The sequence below is a fragment of the Manacus candei genome, unplaced genomic scaffold (genome assembly GCF_025592945.1).
Source record: "Manacus candei isolate 608988 ecotype Guabito, Panama unplaced genomic scaffold, ASM2559294v1 h1tg000124l, whole genome shotgun sequence".
NCBI lineage: Eukaryota > Metazoa > Chordata > Aves > Passeriformes > Pipridae > Manacus > Manacus candei.
Genome location: NW_026138172.1, coordinates 1594921 through 1622196, shown reverse-complemented (window position 1 = coordinate 1622196; position 27276 = coordinate 1594921). Strand labels below are relative to the sequence as shown.

At 49.6% G+C, this 27276-nt stretch overlaps 2 long non-coding RNA genes across 2 annotated transcripts in view; one reads left to right on the top strand and one right to left on the bottom strand.

Annotated features, from left to right (window-relative positions):
* Nucleotides 1-1171: 1171 nt before the first annotated feature.
* Nucleotides 1172-26420, bottom strand: LOC127462251 (uncharacterized). The gene is made up of 3 exons (XR_007900375.1): nt 26334-26420; nt 14708-14810; nt 1172-1258 (listed from the first exon to the last, which is right to left on the bottom strand). It is a non-coding gene; the product is annotated as an uncharacterized LOC127462251 (long non-coding RNA).
* The window catches only part of LOC127462250 (uncharacterized), a 35303-nt gene continuing 10104 nt past the window's right edge, over nt 2078-27276 (top strand). The window contains exons 1-2 of the long non-coding RNA XR_007900374.1: nt 2078-2262; nt 24353-24465. This is a non-coding gene — a long non-coding RNA (uncharacterized LOC127462250). The remainder of the gene's footprint in view (nt 2263-24352; nt 24466-27276) is intronic.

The window sequence follows — 27276 nt, the reverse complement described above, 5'->3', positions numbered from 1 at the left end:
CTGCTACACCAACTGCACCTGAAAGCCAAAGCTCACAGGCTTTCTTTCCTGAGGATAAGGGCTTCTTTTCCCTTTTTTCAAGCCTGCGCTTCAATTGCCGGTCCCACCTGCCCAAAATGGAAGAGAAATGAAGATTCCTCCAGACAAAAGTGCCACACAAGAAAGCTCTTGCTGCCCACGGAGTGCCCAACCTGCTCCACCAACTGCACCTGAAAGCCAAAGCTCACAGACTTTCTTTCCTGGGGATAAGGGCTGCTTTTCCCTTTTTTCAGCCCTGCGCTTCAAGTGCCTGTCTCAGCTTTCCAAAATGGAAGAGAAATGAAGATTCTTCCAAGATAAAAGGTGCCACACATGAAAGCTCTTGCTGCCCACAGAGTTCTCCGGCTCCCCCACCTACTGCATTAGAAATGCAAATATAGGAGACTTTCATTCCTGAGGATAAGGGCTGCTCATAGGTTTTTTCAGCCCTGTAATGCTACTGCCATTCTGACTCATCAAATTCCAGATGCACCAAGATTCCTCCCAGACAAAAGGTGCCACACAAGAAAGCTCTTGCTGTCCACAGAGTGCCCAGGGTGCCCCAACAACTGAACCTGAAAGCCAAACCTTACACGCTTTTTGTATTGAGGAAGGAGCTGCTGTTCCCTTTCTTTCCACTCTGCGCTTCAAGTGCCGGTCCCACCTGCCCAAAATGGAAGAGAAATGAAGATTCCTCCAGACAGAAGGTGCCACACAAGAAAGCTCTTGCTGCCCACAGAGTGCCCAGGCTGCTCCACCAACTGCACCTGAAAGCCAAAGCTCACAGACTTTCTTTCCTGGGGATAAGGGCTGCTTTTCCCTTTTTTCAGCCCTGCGCTTCAAGTGCCTCTCTCAGCTTTCCAAAATGGAAGAGAAATGAAGATTCCTCCCAGACAAAAGGTGCCACACAAGAAAGCTCTTGCTGCCCACAGAGTGCCCAGGCTGCTCCACCAACTGCACCTGAAAGCCAAAACTTTGAGACTTTCTGTCATGGGTGAAAGGGCTGCTCTTCAATTTTTTCAGTCTTGCCCTTCAGGGTCCAGTCCCACCTCCCCAAAATGGAAGAGAAATGAAGATTCCTCCAGACAAAAGTGCCACACAAGAAAGCTCTTGCTGCCCACAGAGTGCCCAGGCTGCTCCACCAACTGCACCTGAAAGCCAAAGCTCACAGGCTTTCTTTCCTTGGGATAAGGGCTTCTTTTCCCTTTTTTCAGCCCTGCGCTTCAAGTGCGGGTCTCAGCTTTCCAAAATGGAAGAGAAATGAAGATTCTTCCAAGATAAAAGGTGCCACACATGAAAGCTCTTGCTGCCCACAGAGTTCTCCAGCTCCCCCACCTACTGCATTAGAAATGCAAATATAGGAGACTTTCGTTCCTGAGGATAAGGGCTGCTCATAGGTTTTTTCAGCCCTGTAATGCTACTGCCATTCTGACTCCCCAAATTCCAGATGCTCCAAGATTCCTCCCAGACAAAAGGTGCCACACAAGAAAGCTCTTGCTGTCCACAGAGTGCCCAGGGTGCCCCAACAACTGAACCTGAAAGCCAAACCTTACACGCTTTTTGTACTTGGGGAAGGAGCTGCTGTTCCCTTTCTTTCCACTCTGCGCTTCAAGTGCCGGTCCCACCTGCCCAAAATGGAAGAGAAATGAAGATACCTCCCAGACAAAAGGTGCCACACAAGAAAGCTCTTGCTGCCCACAGAGTGCCCAGGCTGCTCCACCAACTGCACCTGAAAGCCAAAGCTCATAGGCTTTCTTTCCTGAGGATAAGGGCTTCTTTTCAATTTTTCAGCCCTGCGCTTCAAGTGCCGGTCCCACTTGCCCAAAATGGAAGAGAAATGAAGATTCCTCCAGAGAAAAGGTGCCACACAAGAAAGCTCTTGCTGCCCAAAGAGTGCCCAACCTGCTCCACCAACTGCACCTGAAAACCAAAGCTCACAGGCTTGCTTTCCTTGGGATAAGGGCTGGTTTTCCCGTTTTTCAGCCCTGCGCTTCAAGTGCCTGTTTCAGCTTTCCAAAATGGAAGAGAAATGAAGATTCCTCCCAGACAAAAGGTGCCACACAAGAAAGCTCTTGCTGCCCACAGAGTTCTCCGGCTCCCCCACCTACTGCATTAGAAATGCAAATATAGGAGACTTTCGTTCCTGAGGATAAGGGCTGCTCATAGGTTTTTTCAGCCCTGTAATGCTACTGCCATTCTGACTCCCCAAATTCCAGATGCACCAAGATTCCTCCCAGACAAAAGGTGCCACACAAGAAAGCTCTTGCTGTCCACAGAGTGCCCAGGGTGCCCCAACAACTGAACCTGAAAGCCAAACCTTACACGCTTTTTGTACTTGGGGAAGGAGCTGCTGTTCCCTTTCTTTCCACTCTGCGCTTCAAGTGCCGGTCCCACCTGCCCAAAATGGAAGAGAAATGAAGATACCTCCCAGACAAAAGGTGCCATTCAAGAAAGCTCTTGCTGCCCAAAGAGTGCCCAACCTGCTCCACCAACTGCACCTGAAAGCCAAAGCTCACAGACTTTCTTTCCTGAGGATAAGGGCTGCTTTTCCCTTTTTTCAGCCCTGCGCTTCAAGTACCTGTCCCACTTGCCCAAAATGGAAGAGAAATGAAGATTCCTCCAGAGAAAAGGTGCCACACAAGAAAGCTCTTGCTGCCCAAAGAGTGCCCAACCTGCTCCACCAACTGCACCTGAAAACCAAAGCTCACAGGCTTGCTTTCCTTGGGATAAGGGCTGGTTTTCCCGTTTTTCAGCCCTGCGCTTCAAGTGCCTGTTTCAGCTTTCCAAAATGGAAGAGAAATGAAGATTCCTCCCAGACAAAAGGTGCCACACAAGAAAGCTCTTGCTGCCCACAGAGTGCCCAGGCTGCTCCACCAACTGCACCTGAAAACCAAAGCTCACAGGCTTGCTTTTCTGGGGATAAGGGCTGCTTTTCCCTTTTTTCAGCCCTGCGCTTCAAGTGCCTGTTTCAGCTTTCCAAAATGGAAGAGAAATGAAGATTCCTCCCAGACAAAAGGTGCCACACAAGAAATCTCTTGCTGCCCGCAGAGTGCCCAGGCTGCTCCACCAACTGCACCTGAAAGCCAAAGCTCACAGGCTTTCTTTCCTGAGGATAAGGCTTCTTTTCAATTTTTTCAGCCCTGCGCTTCAAGTGCCGGTCCCACCTGCCCAAAATGGAAGAGAAATGAAGATTCCTCCAGACAAAAGGTGCCACACAAGAAAGCTCTTGCTGCCCACAGAGTGCCCAGGCTGCTCCACCAACTGCACCTGAAAGCCAAAGCTCACAGGCTTTCTTTCCTGAGGATAAGGGCTTCTTTTCCCTTTTTTCAAGCCTGCGCTTCAATTGCCGGTCCCACCTGCCCAAAATGGAAGAGAAATGAAGATTCCTCCAGACAAAAGTGCCACACAAGAAAGCTCTTGCTGCCCACGGAGTGCCCAGGCTGCTCCACCAACTCCACCTGAAAGCCAAAGCTCACAGACTTTCTTTCCTGGGGATAAGGGCTGCTTTTCCCTTTTTTCAGCCCTGCGCTTCAAGTGCCTGTCTCAGCTTTCCAAAATGGAAGAGAAATGAAGATTCTTCCAAGATAAAAGGTGCCACACATGAAAGCTCTTGCTGCCCACAGAGTTCTCCAGCTCCCCCACCTACTGCATTAGAAATGCAAATATAGGAGACTTTCGTTCCTGAGGATAAGGGCTGCTCATAGGTTTTTTCAGCCCTGTAATGCTACTGCCATTCTGACTCATCAAATTCCAGATGCACCAAGATTCCTCCCAGACAAAAGGTGCCACATAAGAAAGCTCTTGCTGTCCACAGAGTGCCCAGGGTGCCCCAAAAACTGAACCTGAAAGCCAAACCTTACACGCTTTTTGTACTTGGGGAAGGAGCTGCTGTTCCCTTTCTTTCCACTCTGCGCTTCAAGTGCCGGTCCCACCTGCCCAAAATGGAAGAGAAATGAAGATACCTCCCAGACAAAAGGTGCCACACAAGAAAGCTCTTGCTGCCCACAGAGTGCCCAGGCTGCTCCACCAACTGCACCTGAAAGCCAAAGCTCATAGGCTTTCTTTCCTGAGGATAAGGGCTTCTTTTCAATTTTTCAGCCCTGCGCTTCAAGTGCCGGTCCCACTTGCCCAAAATGGAAGAGAAATGAAGATTCCTCCAGAGAAAAGGTGCCACACAAGAAAGCTCTTGCTGCCCAAAGAGTGCCCAACCTGCTCCACCAACTGCACCTGAAAACCAAAGCTCACAGGCTTGCTTTCCTTGGGATAAGGGCTGGTTTTCCCGTTTTTCAGCCCTGCGCTTCAAGTGCCTGTTTCAGCTTTCCAAAATGGAAGAGAAATGAAGATTCCTCCCAGACAAAAGGTGCCACACAAGAAAGCTCTTGCTGCCCACAGAGTGCCCAGGCTGCTCCACCAACTGCACCTGAAAGCCAAAGCTCACAGGCTTTCTTTCCTGAGGATAAGGGCTTCTTTTCCCTTTTTTCAAGCCTGCGCTTCAATTGCCGGTCCCACCTGCCCAAAATGGAAGAGAAATGAAGATTCCTCCAGACAAAAGTGCCACACAAGAAAGCTCTTGCTGCCCACGGAGTGCCCAACCTGCTCCACCAACTCCACCTGAAAGCCAAAGCTCACAGACTTTCTTTCCTGGGGATAAGGGCTGCTTTTCCCTTTTTTCAGCCCTGCGCTTCAAGTGCCTGTCTCAGCTTTCCAAAATGGAAGAGAAATGAAGATTCTTCCAAGATAAAAGGTGCCACACATGAAAGCTCTTGCTGCCCACAGAGTTCTCCGGCTCCCCCACCTACTGCATTAGAAATGCAAATATAGGAGACTTTCGTTCCTGAGGATAAGGGCTGCTCATAGGTTTTTTCAGCCCTGTAATGCTACTGCCATTCTGACTCCCCAAATTCCAGATGCACCAAGATTCCTCCCAGACAAAAGGTGCCACATAAGAAAGCTCTTGCTGTCCACACAGTGCCCAGGGTGCCCCAACAACTGAACCTGAAAGCCAAACCTTACACGCTTTTTGTATTGAGGAAGGAGCTGCTGTTCCCTTTCTTTCCACTCTGCGCTTCAAGTGCCGGTCCCACCTGCCCAAAATGGAAGAGAAATGAAGATACCTCCCAGACAAAAGGTGCCATTCAAGAAAGCTCTTGCTGCCCAAAGAGTATCCAAGCTGCTCCACCAACTGCACCTGAAAACCAAAGCTCACAGGGTTTCTTTCCTGAGGATAAGGCTTCTTTTCAATTTTTTCAGCCCTGCGCTTCAAGTGCCGGTCCCACCTGCCCAAAATGGAAGAGAAATGAAGATTCCTCCAGACAGAAGGTGCCACACAAGAAAGCTCTTGCTGCCCACAGAGTGCCCAGGCTGCTCCACCAACTGCACCTGAAAGCCAAAGCTCACAGACTTTCTTTCCTGGGGATAAGGGCTGCTTTTCCCTTTTTTCAGCCCTGCGCTTCAAGTGCCTCTCTCAGCTTTCCAAAATGGAAGAGAAATGAAGATTCCTCCCAGACAAAAGGTGCCACACAAGAAAGCTCTTGCTGCCCACAGAGTGCCCAGGCTGCTCCACCAACTGCACCTGAAAGCCAAAGCTCACAGGCTTTCTTTCCTGAGGATAAGGCTTCTTTTCCCTTTTTTCAACCCTGCGCTTCAATTGCCGGTCCCACCTGCCCAAAATGGAAGAGAAATGAAGATTCCTCCCAGACAAAAGGTGCCACAAAAAAAGCTCTTGCTGCCCAAAGAGTGCCCAACCTGCTCCACCAACTGCACCTGAAAGCCAAAGCTCACAGACTTTCTTTACTGGGGATAAGGGCTGCTTTTCCCTTTTTTAGCCCTGCGCTTCAAGTGCCTGTCTCAGCTTTCCAAAATGGAAGAGAAATGAAGATACCTCCCAGACAAAAGGTGCCACACAAGAAAGCTCTTGCTGCCCACAGAGTGCCCAGGCTGCTCCACCAACTGCACCTGAAAGCCAAAACTTAGAGACTTTCTGTCATGGGTGAAAGGGCTGCTCTTCAATTTTTTCAGTCTTGCGCTTCAGGTGCCAGTCCCACCTCCCCAAAATGGAAGAGAAATGAAGATTCCTCCAGACAAAAGTGCCACACAAGAAAGCTCTTGCTGCCCACAGAGTGCCCAGGCTGCTCCACCAACTGCACCTGAAAGCCAAAGCTCACAGGCTTTCTTTCCTTGGGATAAGGGCTGCTTTTCCCTTTTTTCAGCCCTGCGCTTCAAGTGCCTGTCTCAGCTTTCCAAAATGGAAGAGAAATGAAGATTCTTCCAAGATAAAAGGTGCCACACATGAAAGCTCTTGCTGCCCACAGAGTTCTCCAGCTCCCCCACCTACTGCATTAGAAATGCAAATATAGGAGACTTTCGTTCCTGAGGATAAGGGCTGCTTTTCCCTTTTTTCAGCCCTGTAATGCTACTGCCATTCTGACTCATCAAATTCCAGATGCACCAAGATTCCTCCCAGACAAAAGGTGCCACATAAGAAAGCTCTTGCTGTCCACAGAGTGCCCAGGGTGCCCCAACAACTGAACCTGAAAGCCAAACCTTACACGCTTTTTGTACTTGGGGAAGGAGCTGCTGTTCCCTTTCTTTCCACTCTGCGCTTCAAGTGCCGGTCCCACCTGCCCAAAATGGAAGAGAAATGAAGATACCTCCCAGACAAAAGGTGCCACACAAGAAAGCTCTTGCTGCCCACAGAGTGCCCAGGCTGCTCCACCAACTGCACCTGAAAGCCAAAGCTCATAGGCTTTCTTTCCTGAGGATAAGGGCTTCTTTTCAATTTTTCAGCCCTGCGCTTCAAGTGCCGGTCCCACTTGCCCAAAATGGAAGAGAAATGAAGATTCCTCCAGAGAAAAGGTGCCACACAAGAAAGCTCTTGCTGCCCAAAGAGTGCCCAACCTGCTCCACCAACTGCACCTGAAAACCAAAGCTCACAGGCTTGCTTTCCTTGGGATAAGGGCTGGTTTTCCCGTTTTTCAGCCCTGCGCTTCAAGTGCCTGTCTCAGCTTTCCAAAATGGAAGAGAAATGAAGATTCTTCCAAGATAAAAGGTGCCACACATGAAAGCTCTTGCTGCCCACAGAGTTCTCCAGCTCCCCCACCTACTGCATTAGAAATGCAAATATAGGAGACTTTCGTTCCTGAGGATAAGGGCTGCTCATAGGTTTTTTCAGCCCTGTAATGCTACTGCCATTCTGACTCATCAAATTCCAGATGCACCAAGATTCCTCCCAGACAAAAGGTGCCACATAAGAAAGCTCTTGCTGTCCACAGAGTGCCCAGGGTGCCCCAAAAACTGAACCTGAAAGCCAAACCTTACACGCTTTTTGTACTTGGGGAAGGAGCTGCTGTTCCCTTTCTTTCCACTCTGCGCTTCAAGTGCCGGTCCCACCTGCCCAAAATGGAAGAGAAATGAAGATACCTCCCAGACAAAAGGTGCCACACAAGAAAGCTCTTGCTGCCCACAGAGTGCCCAGGCTGCTCCACCAACTGCACCTGAAAGCCAAAGCTCATAGGCTTTCTTTCCTGAGGATAAGGGCTTCTTTTCAATTTTTCAGCCCTGCGCTTCAAGTGCCGGTCCCACTTGCCCAAAATGGAAGAGAAATGAAGATTCCTCCAGAGAAAAGGTGCCACACAAGAAAGCTCTTGCTGCCCAAAGAGTGCCCAACCTGCTCCACCAACTGCACCTGAAAACCAAAGCTCACAGGCTTGCTTTCCTTGGGATAAGGGCTGGTTTTCCCGTTTTTCAGCCCTGCGCTTCAAGTGCCTGTTTCAGCTTTCCAAAATGGAAGAGAAATGAAGATTCCTCCCAGACAAAAGGTGCCACACAAGAAAGCTCTTGCTGCCCACAGAGTGCCCAGGCTGCTACACCAACTGCACCTGAAAGCCAAAGCTCACAGGCTTTCTTTCCTGAGGATAAGGGCTTCTTTTCCCTTTTTTCAAGCCTGCGCTTCAATTGCCGGTCCCACCTGCCCAAAATGGAAGAGAAATGAAGATTCCTCCAGACAAAAGTGCCACACAAGAAAGCTCTTGCTGCCCACGGAGTGCCCAACCTGCTCCACCAACTCCACCTGAAAGCCAAAGCTCACAGACTTTCTTTCCTGGGGATAAGGGCTGCTTTTCCCTTTTTTCAGCCCTGCGCTTCAAGTGCCTGTCTCAGCTTTCCAAAATGGAAGAGAAATGAAGATTCTTCCAAGATAAAAGGTGCCACACATGAAAGCTCTTGCTGCCCACAGAGTTCTCCGGCTCCCCCACCTACTGCATTAGAAATGCAAATATAGGAGACTTTCGTTCCTGAGGATAAGGGCTGCTCATAGGTTTTTTCAGCCCTGTAATGCTACTGCCATTCTGACTCCCCAAATTCCAGATGCACCAAGATTCCTCCCAGACAAAAGGTGCCACATAAGAAAGCTCTTGCTGTCCACACAGTGCCCAGGGTGCCCCAACAACTGAACCTGAAAGCCAAACCTTACACGCTTTTTGTATTGAGGAAGGAGCTGCTGTTCCCTTTCTTTCCACTCTGCGCTTCAAGTGCCGGTCCCACCTGCCCAAAATGGAAGAGAAATGAAGATACCTCCCAGACAAAAGGTGCCATTCAAGAAAGCTCTTGCTGCCCAAAGAGTATCCAAGCTGCTCCACCAACTGCACCTGTAAACCAAAGCTCACAGGGTTTCTTTCCTGAGGATAAGGCTTCTTTTCAATTTTTTCAGCCCTGCGCTTCAAGTGCCGGTCCCACCTGCCCAAAATGGAAGAGAAATGAAGATTCCTCCAGACAGAAGGTGCCACACAAGAAAGCTCTTGCTGCCCACAGAGTGCCCAGGCTGCTCCACCAACTGCACCTGAAAGCCAAAGCTCACAGACTTTCTTTCCTGGGGATAAGGGCTGCTTTTCCCTTTTTTCAGCCCTGCGCTTCAAGTGCCTCTCTCAGCTTTCCAAAATGGAAGAGAAATGAAGATTCCTCCCAGACAAAAGGTGCCACACAAGAAAGCTCTTGCTGCCCACAGAGTGCCCAGGCTGCTCCACCAACTGCACCTGAAAGCCAAAGCTCACAGGCTTTCTTTCCTGAGGATAAGGCTTCTTTTCCCTTTTTTCAACCCTGCGCTTCAATTGCCGGTCCCACCTGCCCAAAATGGAAGAGAAATGAAGATTCCTCCCAGACAAAAGGTGCCACAAAAAAAGCTCTTGCTGCCCAAAGAGTGCCCAACCTGCTCCACCAACTGCACCTGAAAGCCAAAGCTCACAGACTTTCTTTACTGGGGATAAGGGCTGCTTTTCCCTTTTTTAGCCCTGCGCTTCAAGTGCCTGTCTCAGCTTTCCAAAATGGAAGAGAAATGAAGATACCTCCCAGACAAAAGGTGCCACACAAGAAAGCTCTTGCTGCCCACAGAGTGCCCAGGCTGCTCCACCAACTGCACCTGAAAGCCAAAACTTTGAGACTTTCTGTCATGGGTGAAAGGGCTGCTCTTCAATTTTTTCAGTCTTGCGCTTCAGGTGCCAGTCCCACCTCCCCAAAATGGAAGAGAAATGAAGATTCCTCCAGACAAAAGTGCCACACAAGAAAGCTCTTGCTGCCCACAGAGTGCCCAGGCTACTCCACCAACTGCACCTGAAAGCCAAAGCTCACAGGCTTTCTTTCCTTGGGATAAGGGCTGCTTTTCCCTTTTTTCAGCCCTGCGCTTCAAGTGCCTGTCTCAGCTTTCCAAAATGGAAGAGAAATGAAGATTCTTCCAAGATAAAAGGTGCCACACATGAAAGCTCTTGCTGCCCACAGAGTTCTCCAGCTCCCCCACCTACTGCATTAGAAATGCAAATATAGGAGACTTTCGTTCCTGAGGATAAGGGCTGCTTTTCCCTTTTTTCAGCCCTGTAATGCTACTGCCATTCTGACTCATCAAATTCCAGATGCACCAAGATTCCTCCCAGACAAAAGGTGCCACATAAGAAAGCTCTTGCTGTCCACAGAGTGCCCAGGGTGCCCCAACAACTGAACCTGAAAGCCAAACCTTACACGCTTTTTGTACTTGGGGAAGGAGCTGCTGTTCCCTTTCTTTCCACTCTGCGCTTCAAGTGCCGGTCCCACCTGCCCAAAATGGAAGAGAAATGAAGATACCTCCCAGACAAAAGGTGCCACACAAGAAAGCTCTTGCTGCCCACAGAGTGCCCAGGCTGCTCCACCAACTGCACCTGAAAGCCAAAGCTCATAGGCTTTCTTTCCTGAGGATAAGGGCTTCTTTTCAATTTTTCAGCCCTGCGCTTCAAGTGCCGGTCCCACTTGCCCAAAATGGAAGAGAAATGAAGATTCCTCCAGAGAAAAGGTGCCACACAAGAAAGCTCTTGCTGCCCAAAGAGTGCCCAACCTGCTCCACCAACTGCACCTGAAAACCAAAGCTCACAGGCTTGCTTTCCTTGGGATAAGGGCTGGTTTTCCCGTTTTTCAGCCCTGCGCTTCAAGTGCCTGTTTCAGCTTTCCAAAATGGAAGAGAAATGAAGATTCCTCCCAGACAAAAGGTGCCACACAAGAAAGCTCTTGCTGCCCACAGAGTGCCCAGGCTGCTCCACCAACTGCACCTGAAAGCCAAAGCTCACAGGCTTTCTTTCCTGAGGATAAGGCTTCTTTTCAATTTTTTCAGCCCTGCGCTTCAAGTGCCGGTCCCACCTGCCCAAAATGGAAGAGAAATGAAGATACCTCCCAGACAAAAGGTGCCATTCAAGAAAGCTCTTGCTGCCCAAAGAGTATCCAAGCTGCTCCACCAACTGCACCTGAAAGCCAAAGCTCACAGGCTTTCTTTCCTGAGGATAAGGGCTTCTTTTCCCTTTTTTCAAGCCTGCGCTTCAATTGCCGGTCCCACCTGCCCAAAATGGAAGAGAAATGAAGATTCCTCCAGACAAAAGTGCCACACAAGAAAGCTCTTGCTGCCCACGGAGTGCCCAACCTGCTCCACCAACTGCACCTGAAAGCCAAAGCTCACAGACTTTCTTTCCTGGGGATAAGGGCTGCTTTTCCCTTTTTTCAGCCCTGCGCTTCAAGTGCCTGTCTCAGCTTTCCAAAATGGAAGAGAAATGAAGATTCTTCCAAGATAAAAGGTGCCACACATGAAAGCTCTTGCTGCCCACAGAGTTCTCCGGCTCCCCCACCTACTGCATTAGAAATGCAATTATAGGAGACTTTCGTTCCTGAGGATAAGGGCTGCTCATAGGTTTTTTCAGCCCTGTAATGCTACTGCCATTCTGACTCCCCAAATTCCAGATGCACCAAGATTCCTCCCAGACAAAAGGTGCCACACAAGAAAGCTCTTGCTGTCCACAGAGTGCCCAGGGTGCCCCAACAACTGAACCTGAAAGCCAAACCTTACACGCTTTTTGTATTGAGGAAGGAGCTGCTGTTCCCTTTCTTTCCACTCTGCGCTTCAAGTGCCGGTCCCACCTGCCCAAAATGGAAGAGAAATGAAGATACCTCCCAGACAAAAGGTGCCATTCAAGAAAGCTCTTGCTGCCCTAAGAGTATCCAAGCTGCTCCACCAACTGCACCTGAAAACCAAAGCTCACAGGGTTTCTTTCCTGAGGATAAGGCTTCTTTTCAATTTTTTCAGCCCTGCGCTTCAAGTGCCGGTCCCACCTGCCCAAAATGGAAGAGAAATGAAGATTCCTCCAGACAGAAGGTGCCACACAAGAAAGCTCTTGCTGCCCACAGAGTGCCCAGGCTGCTCCACCAACTGCACCTGAAAGCCAAAGCTCACAGACTTTCTTTCCTGGGGATAAGGGCTGCTTTTCCCTTTTTTCAGCCCTGCGCTTCAAGTGCCTCTCTCAGCTTTCCAAAATGGAAGAGAAATGAAGATTCCTCCCAGACAAAAGGTGCCACACAAGAAAGCTCTTGCTGCCCACAGAGTGCCCAGGCTGCTCCACCAACTGCACCTGAAAGCCAAAGCTCATAGGCTTTCTTTCCTGAGGATAAGGGCTTCTTTTCAATTTTTCAGCCGTGCGCTTCAAGTGCCGGTCCCACCTGCCCAAAATGGAAGAGAAATGAAGATACCTCCCAGACAAAAGGTGCCACACAAGAAAGCTCTTGCTGCCCAAAGAGTGCCCAACCTGCTCCACCAACTGCACCTGAAAGCCAAAGCTCACAGGCTTTCTTTCCTGAGGATAAGGGCTGCTTTTCCCTTTTTTCAGCCCTGCGCTTCAAGTACCTGTCCCACTTGCCCAAAATGGAAGAGAAATGAAGATTCCTCCCAGACAAAAGGTGCCACAAAAAAAGCTCTTGCTGCCCAAAGAGTGCCCAACCTGCTCCACCAACTGCACCTGAAAGCCAAAGCTCACAGACTTTCTTTACTGGGGATAAGGGCTGCTTTTCCCTTTTTTAGCCCTGCGCTTCAAGTGCCTGTCTCAGCTTTCCAAAATGGAAGAGAAATGAAGATTCCTCCCAGACAAAAGGTGCCACACAAGAAAGCTCTTGCTGCCCACAGAGTGCCCAGGCTGCTCCACCAACTGCACCTGAAAGCCAAAACTTTGAGACTTTCTGTCATGGGTGAAAGGGCTGCTCTTCAATTTTTTCAGTCTTGCCCTTCAGGGTCCAGTCCCACCTCCCCAAAATGGAAGAGAAATGAAGATTCCTCCAGACAAAAGTGCCACACAAGAAAGCTCTTGCTGCCCACAGAGTGCCCAGGCTGCTCCACCAACTGCACCTGAAAGCCAAAGCTCACAGACTTTCTTTCCTGGGGATAAGGGCTGCTTTTCCCTTTTTTCAGCCCTGCGCTTCAAGTGCCTGTCTCAGCTTTCCAAAATGGAAGAGAAATGAAGATTCTTCCAAGATAAAAGGTGCCACACAAGAAAGCTCTTGCTGCCCACAGAGTTCTCCAGCTCCCCCACCTACTGCATTAGAAATGCAAATATAGGAGACTTTCGTTCCTGAGGATAAGGGCTGCTCATAGGTTTTTTCAACCCTGTAATGCTACTGCCATTCTGACTCATCAAATTCCAGATGCACCAAGATTCCTCCCAGACAAAAGGTGCCACATAAGAAAGCTCTTGCTGTCCACAGAGTGCCCAGGGTGCCCCAACAACTGAACCTGAAAGCCAAACCTTACACACTTTTTGTACTTGGGGAAGGAGCTGCTGTTCCCTTTCTTTCCACTCTGCGCTTCAAGTGCCTGTCTCAGCTTTCCAAAATGGAAGAGAAATGAAGATACCTCCCAGACAAAAGGTGCCACACAAGAAAGCTCTTGCTGCCCACAGAGTGCCCAGGCTGCTCCACCAACTGCACCTGAAAGCCAAAGCTCATAGGCTTTCTTTCCTGAGGATAAGGGCTTCTTTTCAATTTTTCAGCCCTGCGCTTCAAGTGCCGGTCCCACCTGCCCAAAATGGAAGAGAAATGAAGATACCTCCCAGACAAAAGGTGCCATTCAAGAAAGCTCTTGCTGCCCAAAGAGTGCCCAACCTGCTCCACCAACTGCACCTGAAAGCCAAAGCTCACAGACTTTCTTTCCTGAGGATAAGGGCTGCTTTTCCCTTTTTTCAGCCCTGCGCTTCAAGTACCTGTCCCACTTGCCCAAAATGGAAGAGAAATGAAGATTCCTCCCAGACAAAAGGTGCCACACAAGAAAGCTCTTGCTGCCCACAGAGTTCTCCGGCTCCCCCACCTACTGCATTAGAAATGCAAATATAGGAGACTTTCGTTCCTGAGGATAAGGGCTGCTCATAGGTTTTTTCAGCCCTGTAATGCTACTGCCATTCTGACTCCCCAAATTCCAGATGCACCAAGATTCCTCCCAGACAAAAGGTGCCACACAAGAAAGCTCTTGCTGTCCACAGAGTGCCCAGGGTGCCCCAACAACTGAACCTGAAAGCCAAACCTTACACGCTTTTTGTATTGAGGAAGGAGCTGCTGTTCCCTTTCTTTCCACTCTGCGCTTCAAGTGCCGGTCCCACCTGCCCAAAATGGAAGAGAAATGAAGATACCTCCCAGACAAAAGGTGCCATTCAAGAAAGCTCTTGCTGCCCAAAGAGTGCCCAGGCTGCTCCACCAACTGCACCTGAAAGCCAAAGCTCACAGACTTTCTTTCCTGAGGATAAGGGCTGCTTTTCCCTTTTTTCAGCCCTGCGCTTCAAGTACCTGTCCCACTTGCCCAAAATGGAAGAGAAATGAAGATTCCTCCAGAGAAAAGGTGCCACACAAGAAAGCTCTTGCTGCCCAAAGAGTGCCCAACCTGCTCCACCAACTGCACCTGAAAACCAAAGCTCACAGGCTTGCTTTCCTTGGGATAAGGGCTGGTTTTCCCGTTTTTCAGCCCTGCGCTTCAAGTGCCTGTTTCAGCTTTCCAAAATGGAAGAGAAATGAAGATTCCTCCCAGACAAAAGGTGCCACACAAGAAAGCTCTTGCTGCCCACAGAGTGCCCAGGCTGCTCCACCAACTGCACCTGAAAACCAAAGCTCACAGGCTTGCTTTTCTGGGGATAAGGGCTGCTTTTCCCTTTTTTCAGCCCTGCGCTTCAAGTGCCTGTTTCAGCTTTCCAAAATGGAAGAGAAATGAAGATTCCTCCCAGACAAAAGGTGCCACACAAGAAATCTCTTGCTGCCCGCAGAGTGCCCAGGCTGCTCCACCAACTGCACCTGAAAGCCAAAGCTCACAGGCTTTCTTTCCTGAGGATAAGGCTTCTTTTCAATTTTTTCAGCCCTGCGCTTCAAGTGCCGGTCCCACCTGCCCAAAATGGAAGAGAAATGAAGATTCCTCCAGACAAAAGGTGCCACACAAGAAAGCTCTTGCTGCCCACAGAGTGCCCAGGCTGCTCCACCAACTGCACCTGAAAGCCAAAGCTCACAGGCTTTCTTTCCTGAGGATAAGGGCTTCTTTTCCCTTTTTTCAAGCCTGCGCTTCAATTGCCGGTCCCACCTGCCCAAAATGGAAGAGAAATGAAGATTCCTCCAGACAAAAGTGCCACACAAGAAAGCTCTTGCTGCCCACGGAGTGCCCAGGCTGCTCCACCAACTCCACCTGAAAGCCAAAGCTCACAGACTTTCTTTCCTGGGGATAAGGGCTGCTTTTCCCTTTTTTCAGCCCTGCGCTTCAAGTGCCTGTCTCAGCTTTCCAAAATGGAAGAGAAATGAAGATTCTTCCAAGATAAAAGGTGCCACACATGAAAGCTCTTGCTGCCCACAGAGTTCTCCAGCTCCCCCACCTACTGCATTAGAAATGCAAATATAGGAGACTTTCGTTCCTGAGGATAAGGGCTGCTCATAGGTTTTTTCAGCCCTGTAATGCTACTGCCATTCTGACTCATCAAATTCCAGATGCACCAAGATTCCTCCCAGACAAAAGGTGCCACATAAGAAAGCTCTTGCTGTCCACAGAGTGCCCAGGGTGCCCCAAAAACTGAACCTGAAAGCCAAACCTTACACGCTTTTTGTACTTGGGGAAGGAGCTGCTGTTCCCTTTCTTTCCACTCTGCGCTTCAAGTGCCGGTCCCACCTGCCCAAAATGGAAGAGAAATGAAGATACCTCCCAGACAAAAGGTGCCACACAAGAAAGCTCTTGCTGCCCACAGAGTGCCCAGGCTGCTCCACCAACTGCACCTGAAAGCCAAAGCTCATAGGCTTTCTTTCCTGAGGATAAGGGCTTCTTTTCAATTTTTCAGCCCTGCGCTTCAAGTGCCGGTCCCACTTGCCCAAAATGGAAGAGAAATGAAGATTCCTCCAGAGAAAAGGTGCCACACAAGAAAGCTCTTGCTGCCCAAAGAGTGCCCAACCTGCTCCACCAACTGCACCTGAAAACCAAAGCTCACAGGCTTGCTTTCCTTGGGATAAGGGCTGGTTTTCCCGTTTTTCAGCCCTGCGCTTCAAGTGCCTGTTTCAGCTTTCCAAAATGGAAGAGAAATGAAGATTCCTCCCAGACAAAAGGTGCCACACAAGAAAGCTCTTGCTGCCCACAGAGTGCCCAGGCTGCTCCACCAACTGCACCTGAAAGCCAAAGCTCACAGGCTTTCTTTCCTGAGGATAAGGGCTTCTTTTCCCTTTTTTCAAGCCTGCGCTTCAATTGCCGGTCCCACCTGCCCAAAATGGAAGAGAAATGAAGATTCCTCCAGACAAAAGTGCCACACAAGAAAGCTCTTGCTGCCCACGGAGTGCCCAACCTGCTCCACCAACTCCACCTGAAAGCCAAAGCTCACAGACTTTCTTTCCTGGGGATAAGGGCTGCTTTTCCCTTTTTTCAGCCCTGCGCTTCAAGTGCCTGTCTCAGCTTTCCAAAATGGAAGAGAAATGAAGATTCTTCCAAGATAAAAGGTGCCACACATGAAAGCTCTTGCTGCCCACAGAGTTCTCCGGCTCCCCCACCTACTGCATTAGAAATGCAAATATAGGAGACTTTCGTTCCTGAGGATAAGGGCTGCTCATAGGTTTTTTCAGCCCTGTAATGCTACTGCCATTCTGACTCCCCAAATTCCAGATGCACCAAGATTCCTCCCAGACAAAAGGTGCCACATAAGAAAGCTCTTGCTGTCCACACAGTGCCCAGGGTGCCCCAACAACTGAACCTGAAAGCCAAACCTTACACGCTTTTTGTATTGAGGAAGGAGCTGCTGTTCCCTTTCTTTCCACTCTGCGCTTCAAGTGCCGGTCCCACCTGCCCAAAATGGAAGAGAAATGAAGATACCTCCCAGACAAAAGGTGCCATTCAAGAAAGCTCTTGCTGCCCAAAGAGTATCCAAGCTGCTCCACCAACTGCACCTGAAAACCAAAGCTCACAGGGTTTCTTTCCTGAGGATAAGGCTTCTTTTCAATTTTTTCAGCCCTGCGCTTCAAGTGCCGGTCCCACCTGCCCAAAATGGAAGAGAAATGAAGATTCCTCCAGACAGAAGGTGCCACACAAGAAAGCTCTTGCTGCCCACAGAGTGCCCAGGCTGCTCCACCAACTGCACCTGAAAGCCAAAGCTCACAGACTTTCTTTCCTGGGGATAAGGGCTGCTTTTCCCTTTTTTCAGCCCTGCGCTTCAAGTGCCTCTCTCAGCTTTCCAAAATGGAAGAGAAATGAAGATTCCTCCCAGACAAAAGGTGCCACACAAGAAAGCTCTTGCTGCCCACAGAGTGCCCAGGCTGCTCCACCAACTGCACCTGAAAGCCAAAGCTCACAGGCTTTCTTTCCTGAGGATAAGGCTTCTTTTCCCTTTTTTCAACCCTGCGCTTCAATTGCCGGTCCCACCTGCCCAAAATGGAAGAGAAATGAAGATTCCTCCCAGACAAAAGGTGCCACAAAAAAAGCTCTTGCTGCCCAAAGAGTGCCCAACCTGCTCCACCAACTGCACCTGAAAGCCAAAGCTCACAGACTTTCTTTACTGGGGATAAGGGCTGCTTTTCCCTTTTTTAGCCCTGCGCTTCAAGTGCCTGTCTCAGCTTTCCAAAATGGAAGAGAAATGAAGATACCTCCCAGACAAAAGGTGCCACACAAGAAAGCTCTTGCTGCCCACAGAGTGCCCAGGCTGCTCCACCAACTGCACCTGAAAGCCAAAACTTAGAGACTTTCTGTCATGGGTGAAAGGGCTGCTCTTCAATTTTTTCAGTCTTGCGCTTCAGGTGCCAGTCCCACCTCCCCAAAATGGAAGAGAAATGAAGATTCCTCCAGACAAAAGTGCCACACAAGAAAGCTCTTGCTGCCCACAGAGTGCCCAGGCTGCTCCACCAACTGCACCTGAAAGCCAAAGCTCACAGGCTTTCTTTCCTTGGGATAAGGGCTGCTTTTCCCTTTTTTCAGCCCTGCGCTTCAAGTGCCTGTCTCAGCTTTCCAAAATGGAAGAGAAATGAAGATTCTTCCAAGATAAAAGGTGCCACACATGAAAGCTCTTGCTGCCCACAGAGTTCTCCAGCTCCCCCACCTACTGCATTAGAAATGCAAATATAGGAGACTTTCGTTCCTGAGGATAAGGGCTGCTTTTCCCTTTTTTCAGCCCTGTAATGCTACTGCCATTCTGACTCATCAAATTCCAGATGCACCAAGATTCCTCCCAGACAAAAGGTGCCACATAAGAAAGCTCTTGCTGTCCACAGAGTGCCCAGGGTGCCCCAACAACTGAACCTGAAAGCCAAACCTTACACGCTTTTTGTACTTGGGGAAGGAGCTGCTGTTCCCTTTCTTTCCACTCTGCGCTTCAAGTGCCGGTCCCACCTGCCCAAAATGGAAGAGAAATGAAGATACCTCCCAGACAAAAGGTGCCACACAAGAAAGCTCTTGCTGCCCACAGAGTGCCCAGGCTGCTCCACCAACTGCACCTGAAAGCCAAAGCTCATAGGCTTTCTTTCCTGAGGATAAGGGCTTCTTTTCAATTTTTCAGCCCTGCGCTTCAAGTGCCGGTCCCACTTGCCCAAAATGGAAGAGAAATGAAGATTCCTCCAGAGAAAAGGTGCCACACAAGAAAGCTCTTGCTGCCCAAAGAGTGCCCAACCTGCTCCACCAACTGCACCTGAAAACCAAAGCTCACAGGCTTGCTTTCCTTGGGATAAGGGCTGGTTTTCCCGTTTTTCAGCCCTGCGCTTCAAGTGCCTGTCTCAGCTTTCCAAAATGGAAGAGAAATGAAGATTCTTCCAAGATAAAAGGTGCCACACATGAAAGCTCTTGCTGCCCACAGAGTTCTCCAGCTCCCCCACCTACTGCATTAGAAATGCAAATATAGGAGACTTTCGTTCCTGAGGATAAGGGCTGCTCATAGGTTTTTTCAGCCCTGTAATGCTACTGCCATTCTGACTCATCAAATTCCAGATGCACCAAGATTCCTCCCAGACAAAAGGTGCCACATAAGAAAGCTCTTGCTGTCCACAGAGTGCCCAGGGTGCCCCAAAAACTGAACCTGAAAGCCAAACCTTACACGCTTTTTGTACTTGGGGAAGGAGCTGCTGTTCCCTTTCTTTCCACTCTGCGCTTCAAGTGCCGGTCCCACCTGCCCAAAATGGAAGAGAAATGAAGATACCTCCCAGACAAAAGGTGCCACACAAGAAAGCTCTTGCTGCCCACAGAGTGCCCAGGCTGCTCCACCAACTGCACCTGAAAGCCAAAGCTCATAGGCTTTCTTTCCTGAGGATAAGGGCTTCTTTTCAATTTTTCAGCCCTGCGCTTCAAGTGCCGGTCCCACTTGCCCAAAATGGAAGAGAAATGAAGATTCCTCCAGAGAAAAGGTGCCACACAAGAAAGCTCTTGCTGCCCAAAGAGTGCCCAACCTGCTCCACCAACTGCACCTGAAAACCAAAGCTCACAGGCTTGCTTTCCTTGGGATAAGGGCTGGTTTTCCCGTTTTTCAGCCCTGCGCTTCAAGTGCCTGTTTCAGCTTTCCAAAATGGAAGAGAAATGAAGATTCCTCCCAGACAAAAGGTGCCACACAAGAAAGCTCTTGCTGCCCACAGAGTGCCCAGGCTGCTACACCAACTGCACCTGAAAGCCAAAGCTCACAGGCTTTCTTTCCTGAGGATAAGGGCTTCTTTTCCCTTTTTTCAAGCCTGCGCTTCAATTGCCGGTCCCACCTGCCCAAAATGGAAGAGAAATGAAGATTCCTCCAGACAAAAGTGCCACACAAGAAAGCTCTTGCTGCCCACGGAGTGCCCAACCTGCTCCACCAACTCCACCTGAAAGCCAAAGCTCACAGACTTTCTTTCCTGGGGATAAGGGCTGCTTTTCCCTTTTTTCAGCCCTGCGCTTCAAGTGCCTGTCTCAGCTTTCCAAAATGGAAGAGAAATGAAGATTCTTCCAAGATAAAAGGTGCCACACATGAAAGCTCTTGCTGCCCACAGAGTTCTCCGGCTCCCCCACCTACTGCATTAGAAATGCAAATATAGGAGACTTTCGTTCCTGAGGATAAGGGCTGCTCATAGGTTTTTTCAGCCCTGTAATGCTACTGCCATTCTGACTCCCCAAATTCCAGATGCACCAAGATTCCTCCCAGACAAAAGGTGCCACATAAGAAAGCTCTTGCTGTCCACACAGTGCCCAGGGTGCCCCAACAACTGAACCTGAAAGCCAAACCTTACACGCTTTTTGTATTGAGGAAGGAGCTGCTGTTCCCTTTCTTTCCACTCTGCGCTTCAAGTGCCGGTCCCACCTGCCCAAAATGGAAGAGAAATGAAGATACCTCCCAGACAAAAGGTGCCATTCAAGAAAGCTCTTGCTGCCCAAAGAGTATCCAAGCTGCTCCACCAACTGCACCTGTAAACCAAAGCTCACAGGGTTTCTTTCCTGAGGATAAGGCTTCTTTTCAATTTTTTCAGCCCTGCGCTTCAAGTGCCGGTCCCACCTGCCCAAAATGGAAGAGAAATGAAGATTCCTCCAGACAGAAGGTGCCACACAAGAAAGCTCTTGCTGCCCACAGAGTGCCCAGGCTGCTCCACCAACTGCACCTGAAAGCCAAAGCTCACAGACTTTCTTTCCTGGGGATAAGGGCTGCTTTTCCCTTTTTTCAGCCCTGCGCTTCAAGTGCCTCTCTCAGCTTTCCAAAATGGAAGAGAAATGAAGATTCCTCCCAGACAAAAGGTGCCACACAAGAAAGCTCTTGCTGCCCACAGAGTGCCCAGGCTGCTCCACCAACTGCACCTGAAAGCCAAAGCTCACAGGCTTTCTTTCCTGAGGATAAGGCTTCTTTTCCCTTTTTTCAACCCTGCGCTTCAATTGCCGGTCCCACCTGCCCAAAATGGAAGAGAAATGAAGATTCCTCCCAGACAAAAGGTGCCACAAAAAAAGCTCTTGCTGCCCAAAGAGTGCCCAACCTGCTCCACCAACTGCACCTGAAAGCCAAAGCTCACAGACTTTCTTTACTGGGGATAAGGGCTGCTTTTCCCTTTTTTAGCCCTGCGCTTCAAGTGCCTGTCTCAGCTTTCCAAAATGGAAGAGAAATGAAGATACCTCCCAGACAAAAGGTGCCACACAAGAAAGCTCTTGCTGCCCACAGAGTGCCCAGGCTGCTCCACCAACTGCACCTGAAAGCCAAAACTTTGAGACTTTCTGTCATGGGTGAAAGGGCTGCTCTTCAATTTTTTCAGTCTTGCGCTTCAGGTGCCAGTCCCACCTCCCCAAAATGGAAGAGAAATGAAGATTCCTCCAGACAAAAGTGCCACACAAGAAAGCTCTTGCTGCCCACAGAGTGCCCAGGCTACTCCACCAACTGCACCTGAAAGCCAAAGCTCACAGGCTTTCTTTCCTTGGGATAAGGGCTGCTTTTCCCTTTTTTCAGCCCTGCGCTTCAAGTGCCTGTCTCAGCTTTCCAAAATGGAAGAGAAATGAAGATTCTTCCAAGATAAAAGGTGCCACACATGAAAGCTCTTGCTGCCCACAGAGTTCTCCAGCTCCCCCACCTACTGCATTAGAAATGCAAATATAGGAGACTTTCGTTCCTGAGGATAAGGGCTGCTTTTCCCTTTTTTCAGCCCTGTAATGCTACTGCCATTCTGACTCATCAAATTCCAGATGCACCAAGATTCCTCCCAGACAAAAGGTGCCACATAAGAAAGCTCTTGCTGTCCACAGAGTGCCCAGGGTGCCCCAACAACTGAACCTGAAAGCCAAACCTTACACGCTTTTTGTACTTGGGGAAGGAGCTGCTGTTCCCTTTCTTTCCACTCTGCGCTTCAAGTGCCGGTCCCACCTGCCCAAAATGGAAGAGAAATGAAGATACCTCCCAGACAAAAGGTGCCACACAAGAAAGCTCTTGCTGCCCACAGAGTGCCCAGGCTGCTCCACCAACTGCACCTGAAAGCCAAAGCTCATAGGCTTTCTTTCCTGAGGATAAGGGCTTCTTTTCAATTTTTCAGCCCTGCGCTTCAAGTGCCGGTCCCACTTGCCCAAAATGGAAGAGAAATGAAGATTCCTCCAGAGAAAAGGTGCCACACAAGAAAGCTCTTGCTGCCCAAAGAGTGCCCAACCTGCTCCACCAACTGCACCTGAAAACCAAAGCTCACAGGCTTGCTTTCCTTGGGATAAGGGCTGGTTTTCCCGTTTTTCAGCCCTGCGCTTCAAGTGCCTGTTTCAGCTTTCCAAAATGGAAGAGAAATGAAGATTCCTCCCAGACAAAAGGTGCCACACAAGAAAGCTCTTGCTGCCCACAGAGTGCCCAGGCTGCTCCACCAACTGCACCTGAAAGCCAAAGCTCACAGGCTTTCTTTCCTGAGGATAAGGCTTCTTTTCAATTTTTTCAGCCCTGCGCTTCAAGTGCCGGTCCCACCTGCCCAAAATGGAAGAGAAATGAAGATACCTCCCAGACAAAAGGTGCCATTCAAGAAAGCTCTTGCTGCCCAAAGAGTATCCAAGCTGCTCCACCAACTGCACCTGAAAGCCAAAGCTCACAGGCTTTCTTTCCTGAGGATAAGGGCTTCTTTTCCCTTTTTTCAAGCCTGCGCTTCAATTGCCGGTCCCACCTGCCCAAAATGGAAGAGAAATGAAGATTCCTCCAGACAAAAGTGCCACACAAGAAAGCTCTTGCTGCCCACGGAGTGCCCAACCTGCTCCACCAACTGCACCTGAAAGCCAAAGCTCACAGACTTTCTTTCCTGGGGATAAGGGCTGCTTTTCCCTTTTTTCAGCCCTGCGCTTCAAGTGCCTGTCTCAGCTTTCCAAAATGGAAGAGAAATGAAGATTCTTCCAAGATAAAAGGTGCCACACATGAAAGCTCTTGCTGCCCACAGAGTTCTCCGGCTCCCCCACCTACTGCATTAGAAATGCAATTATAGGAGACTTTCGTTCCTGAGGATAAGGGCTGCTCATAGGTTTTTTCAGCCCTGTAATGCTACTGCCATTCTGACTCCCCAAATTCCAGATGCACCAAGATTCCTCCCAGACAAAAGGTGCCACACAAGAAAGCTCTTGCTGTCCACAGAGTGCCCAGGGTGCCCCAACAACTGAACCTGAAAGCCAAACCTTACACGCTTTTTGTATTGAGGAAGGAGCTGCTGTTCCCTTTCTTTCCACTCTGCGCTTCAAGTGCCGGTCCCACCTGCCCAAAATGGAAGAGAAATGAAGATACCTCCCAGACAAAAGGTGCCATTCAAGAAAGCTCTTGCTGCCCTAAGAGTATCCAAGCTGCTCCACCAACTGCACCTGAAAACCAAAGCTCACAGGGTTTCTTTCCTGAGGATAAGGCTTCTTTTCAATTTTTTCAGCCCTGCGCTTCAAGTGCCGGTCCCACCTGCCCAAAATGGAAGAGAAATGAAGATTCCTCCAGACAGAAGGTGCCACACAAGAAAGCTCTTGCTGCCCACAGAGTGCCCAGGCTGCTCCACCAACTGCACCTGAAAGCCAAAGCTCACAGACTTTCTTTCCTGGGGATAAGGGCTGCTTTTCCCTTTTTTCAGCCCTGCGCTTCAAGTGCCTCTCTCAGCTTTCCAAAATGGAAGAGAAATGAAGATTCCTCCCAGACAAAAGGTGCCACACAAGAAAGCTCTTGCTGCCCACAGAGTGCCCAGGCTGCTCCACCAACTGCACCTGAAAGCCAAAGCTCATAGGCTTTCTTTCCTGAGGATAAGGGCTTCTTTTCAATTTTTCAGCCGTGCGCTTCAAGTGCCGGTCCCACCTGCCCAAAATGGAAGAGAAATGAAGATACCTCCCAGACAAAAGGTGCCACACAAGAAAGCTCTTGCTGCCCAAAGAGTGCCCAACCTGCTCCACCAACTGCACCTGAAAGCCAAAGCTCACAGGCTTTCTTTCCTGAGGATAAGGGCTGCTTTTCCCTTTTTTCAGCCCTGCGCTTCAAGTACCTGTCCCACTTGCCCAAAATGGAAGAGAAATGAAGATTCCTCCCAGACAAAAGGTGCCACAAAAAAAGCTCTTGCTGCCCAAAGAGTGCCCAACCTGCTCCACCAACTGCACCTGAAAGCCAAAGCTCACAGACTTTCTTTACTGGGGATAAGGGCTGCTTTTCCCTTTTTTAGCCCTGCGCTTCAAGTGCCTGTCTCAGCTTTCCAAAATGGAAGAGAAATGAAGATTCCTCCCAGACAAAAGGTGCCACACAAGAAAGCTCTTGCTGCCCACAGAGTGCCCAGGCTGCTCCACCAACTGCACCTGAAAGCCAAAACTTTGAGACTTTCTGTCATGGGTGAAAGGGCTGCTCTTCAATTTTTTCAGTCTTGCCCTTCAGGGTCCAGTCCCACCTCCCCAAAATGGAAGAGAAATGAAGATTCCTCCAGACAAAAGTGCCACACAAGAAAGCTCTTGCTGCCCACAGAGTGCCCAGGCTGCTCCACCAACTGCACCTGAAAGCCAAAGCTCACAGACTTTCTTTCCTGGGGATAAGGGCTGCTTTTCCCTTTTTTCAGCCCTGCGCTTCAAGTGCCTGTCTCAGCTTTCCAAAATGGAAGAGAAATGAAGATTCTTCCAAGATAAAAGGTGCCACACAAGAAAGCTCTTGCTGCCCACAGAGTTCTCCAGCTCCCCCACCTACTGCATTAGAAATGCAAATATAGGAGACTTTCGTTCCTGAGGATAAGGGCTGCTCATAGGTTTTTTCAACCCTGTAATGCTACTGCCATTCTGACTCATCAAATTCCAGATGCACCAAGATTCCTCCCAGACAAAAGGTGCCACATAAGAAAGCTCTTGCTGTCCACAGAGTGCCCAGGGTGCCCCAACAACTGAACCTGAAAGCCAAACCTTACACACTTTTTGTACTTGGGGAAGGAGCTGCTGTTCCCTTTCTTTCCACTCTGCGCTTCAAGTGCCTGTCTCAGCTTTCCAAAATGGAAGAGAAATGAAGATACCTCCCAGACAAAAGGTGCCACACAAGAAAGCTCTTGCTGCCCACAGAGTGCCCAGGCTGCTCCACCAACTGCACCTGAAAGCCAAAGCTCATAGGCTTTCTTTCCTGAGGATAAGGGCTTCTTTTCAATTTTTCAGCCCTGCGCTTCAAGTGCCGGTCCCACCTGCCCAAAATGGAAGAGAAATGAAGATACCTCCCAGACAAAAGGTGCCATTCAAGAAAGCTCTTGCTGCCCAAAGAGTGCCCAACCTGCTCCACCAACTGCACCTGAAAGCCAAAGCTCACAGACTTTCTTTCCTGAGGATAAGGGCTGCTTTTCCCTTTTTTCAGCCCTGCGCTTCAAGTACCTGTCCCACTTGCCCAAAATGGAAGAGAAATGAAGATTCCTCCCAGACAAAAGGTGCCACACAAGAAAGCTCTTGCTGCCCACAGAGTTCTCCGGCTCCCCCACCTACTGCATTAGAAATGCAAATATAGGAGACTTTCGTTCCTGAGGATAAGGGCTGCTCATAGGTTTTTTCAGCCCTGTAATGCTACTGCCATTCTGACTCCCCAAATTCCAGATGCACCAAGATTCCTCCCAGACAAAAGGTGCCACACAAGAAAGCTCTTGCTGTCCACAGAGTGCCCAGGGTGCCCCAACAACTGAACCTGAAAGCCAAACCTTACACGCTTTTTGTATTGAGGAAGGAGCTGCTGTTCCCTTTCTTTCCACTCTGCGCTTCAAGTGCCGGTCCCACCTGCCCAAAATGGAAGAGAAATGAAGATACCTCCCAGACAAAAGGTGCCATTCAAGAAAGCTCTTGCTGCCCAAAGAGTGCCCAGGCTGCTCCACCAACTGCACCTGAAAGCCAAAGCTCACAGACTTTCTTTCCTGAGGATAAGGGCTGCTTTTCCCTTTTTTCAGCCCTGCGCTTCAAGTACCTGTCCCACTTGCCCAAAATGGAAGAGAAATGAAGATTCCTCCAGAGAAAAGGTGCCACACAAGAAAGCTCTTGCTGCCCAAAGAGTGCCCAACCTGCTCCACCAACTGCACCTGAAAACCAAAGCTCACAGGCTTGCTTTCCTTGGGATAAGGGCTGGTTTTCCCGTTTTTCAGCCCTGCGCTTCAAGTGCCTGTTTCAGCTTTCAAAAATGGAAGAGAAATGAAGATTCCTCCCAGGCAAAAGGTGCCACACAAGAAATCTCTTGCTGCCCACAGAGTGCCCAGGCTGCTCCACCAACTGCACCTGAAAGCCAAAGCTCACAGGCTTTCTTTCCTGAGGATAAGGCTTCTTTTCAATTTTTTCAGCCCTGCGCTTCAAGTGCCGGTCCCACCTGCCCAAAATGGAAGAGAAATGAAGATTCCTCCAGACAAAAGGTGCCACACAAGAAAGCTCTTGCTGCCCACAGAGTGCCCAGGCTGCTCCACCAACTGCACCTGAAAGCCAAAGCTCACAGGCTTTCTTTCCTGAGGATAAGGGCTTCTTTTCCCTTTTTTCAAGCCTGCGCTTCAAGTGCCGGTCCCACCTGCCCAAAATGGAAGAGAAATGAAGATTCCTCCAGACAAAAGTGCCACACAAGAAAGCTCTTGCTGCCCACAGAGTGCCCAGGCTGCTCCACCAACTGCACCTGAAAGCCAAAGCTCACAGGCTTTCTTTCCTGGGGATAAGGGCTGCTTTTCCCTTTTTTCAGCCCTGCGCTTCAAGTGCCTGTCTCAGCTTTCCAAAATGGAAGAGAAATGAAGATTCTTCCAAGATAAAAGGTGCCACACAAGAAAGCTCTTGCTGCCCACAGAGTTCTCCAGCTCCCCCACCTACTGCATTAGAAATGCAAATATAGGAGACTTTCGTTCCTGAGGATAAGGGCTGCTCATAGGTTTTTTCAGCCCTGTAATGCTACTGCCATTCTGACTCATCAAATTCCAGATGCACCAAGATTCCTCCCAGACAAAAGGTGCCACATAAGAAAGCTCTTGCTGTCCACAGAGTGCCCAGGGTGCCCCAACAACTGAACCTGAAAGCCAAACCTTACACACTTTTTGTACTTGGGGAAGGAGCTGCTGTTCCCTTTCTTTCCACTCTGCGCTTCAAGTGCCTGTCTCAGCTTTCCAAAATGGAAGAGAAATGAAGATACCTCCCAGACAAAAGGTGCCACACAAGAAAGCTCTTGCTGCCCACAGAGTGCCCAGGCTGCTCCACCAACTGCACCTGAAAGCCAAAGCTCATAGGCTTTCTTTCCTGAGGATAAGGGCTTCTTTTCAATTTTTCAGCCCTGCGCTTCAAGTGCCGGTCCCACCTGCCCAAAATGGAAGAGAAATGAAGATACCTCCCAGACAAAAGGTGCCATTCAAGAAAGCTCTTGCTGCCCAAAGAGTGCCCAACCTGCTCCACCAACTGCACCTGAAAGCCAAAGCTCACAGACTTTCTTTCCTGAGGATAAGGGCTGCTTTTCCCTTTTTTCAGCCCTGCGCTTCAAGTACCTGTCCCACTTGCCCAAAATGGAAGAGAAATGAAGATTCCTCCCAGACAAAAGGTGCCACACAAGAAAGCTCTTGCTGCCCACAGAGTTCTCC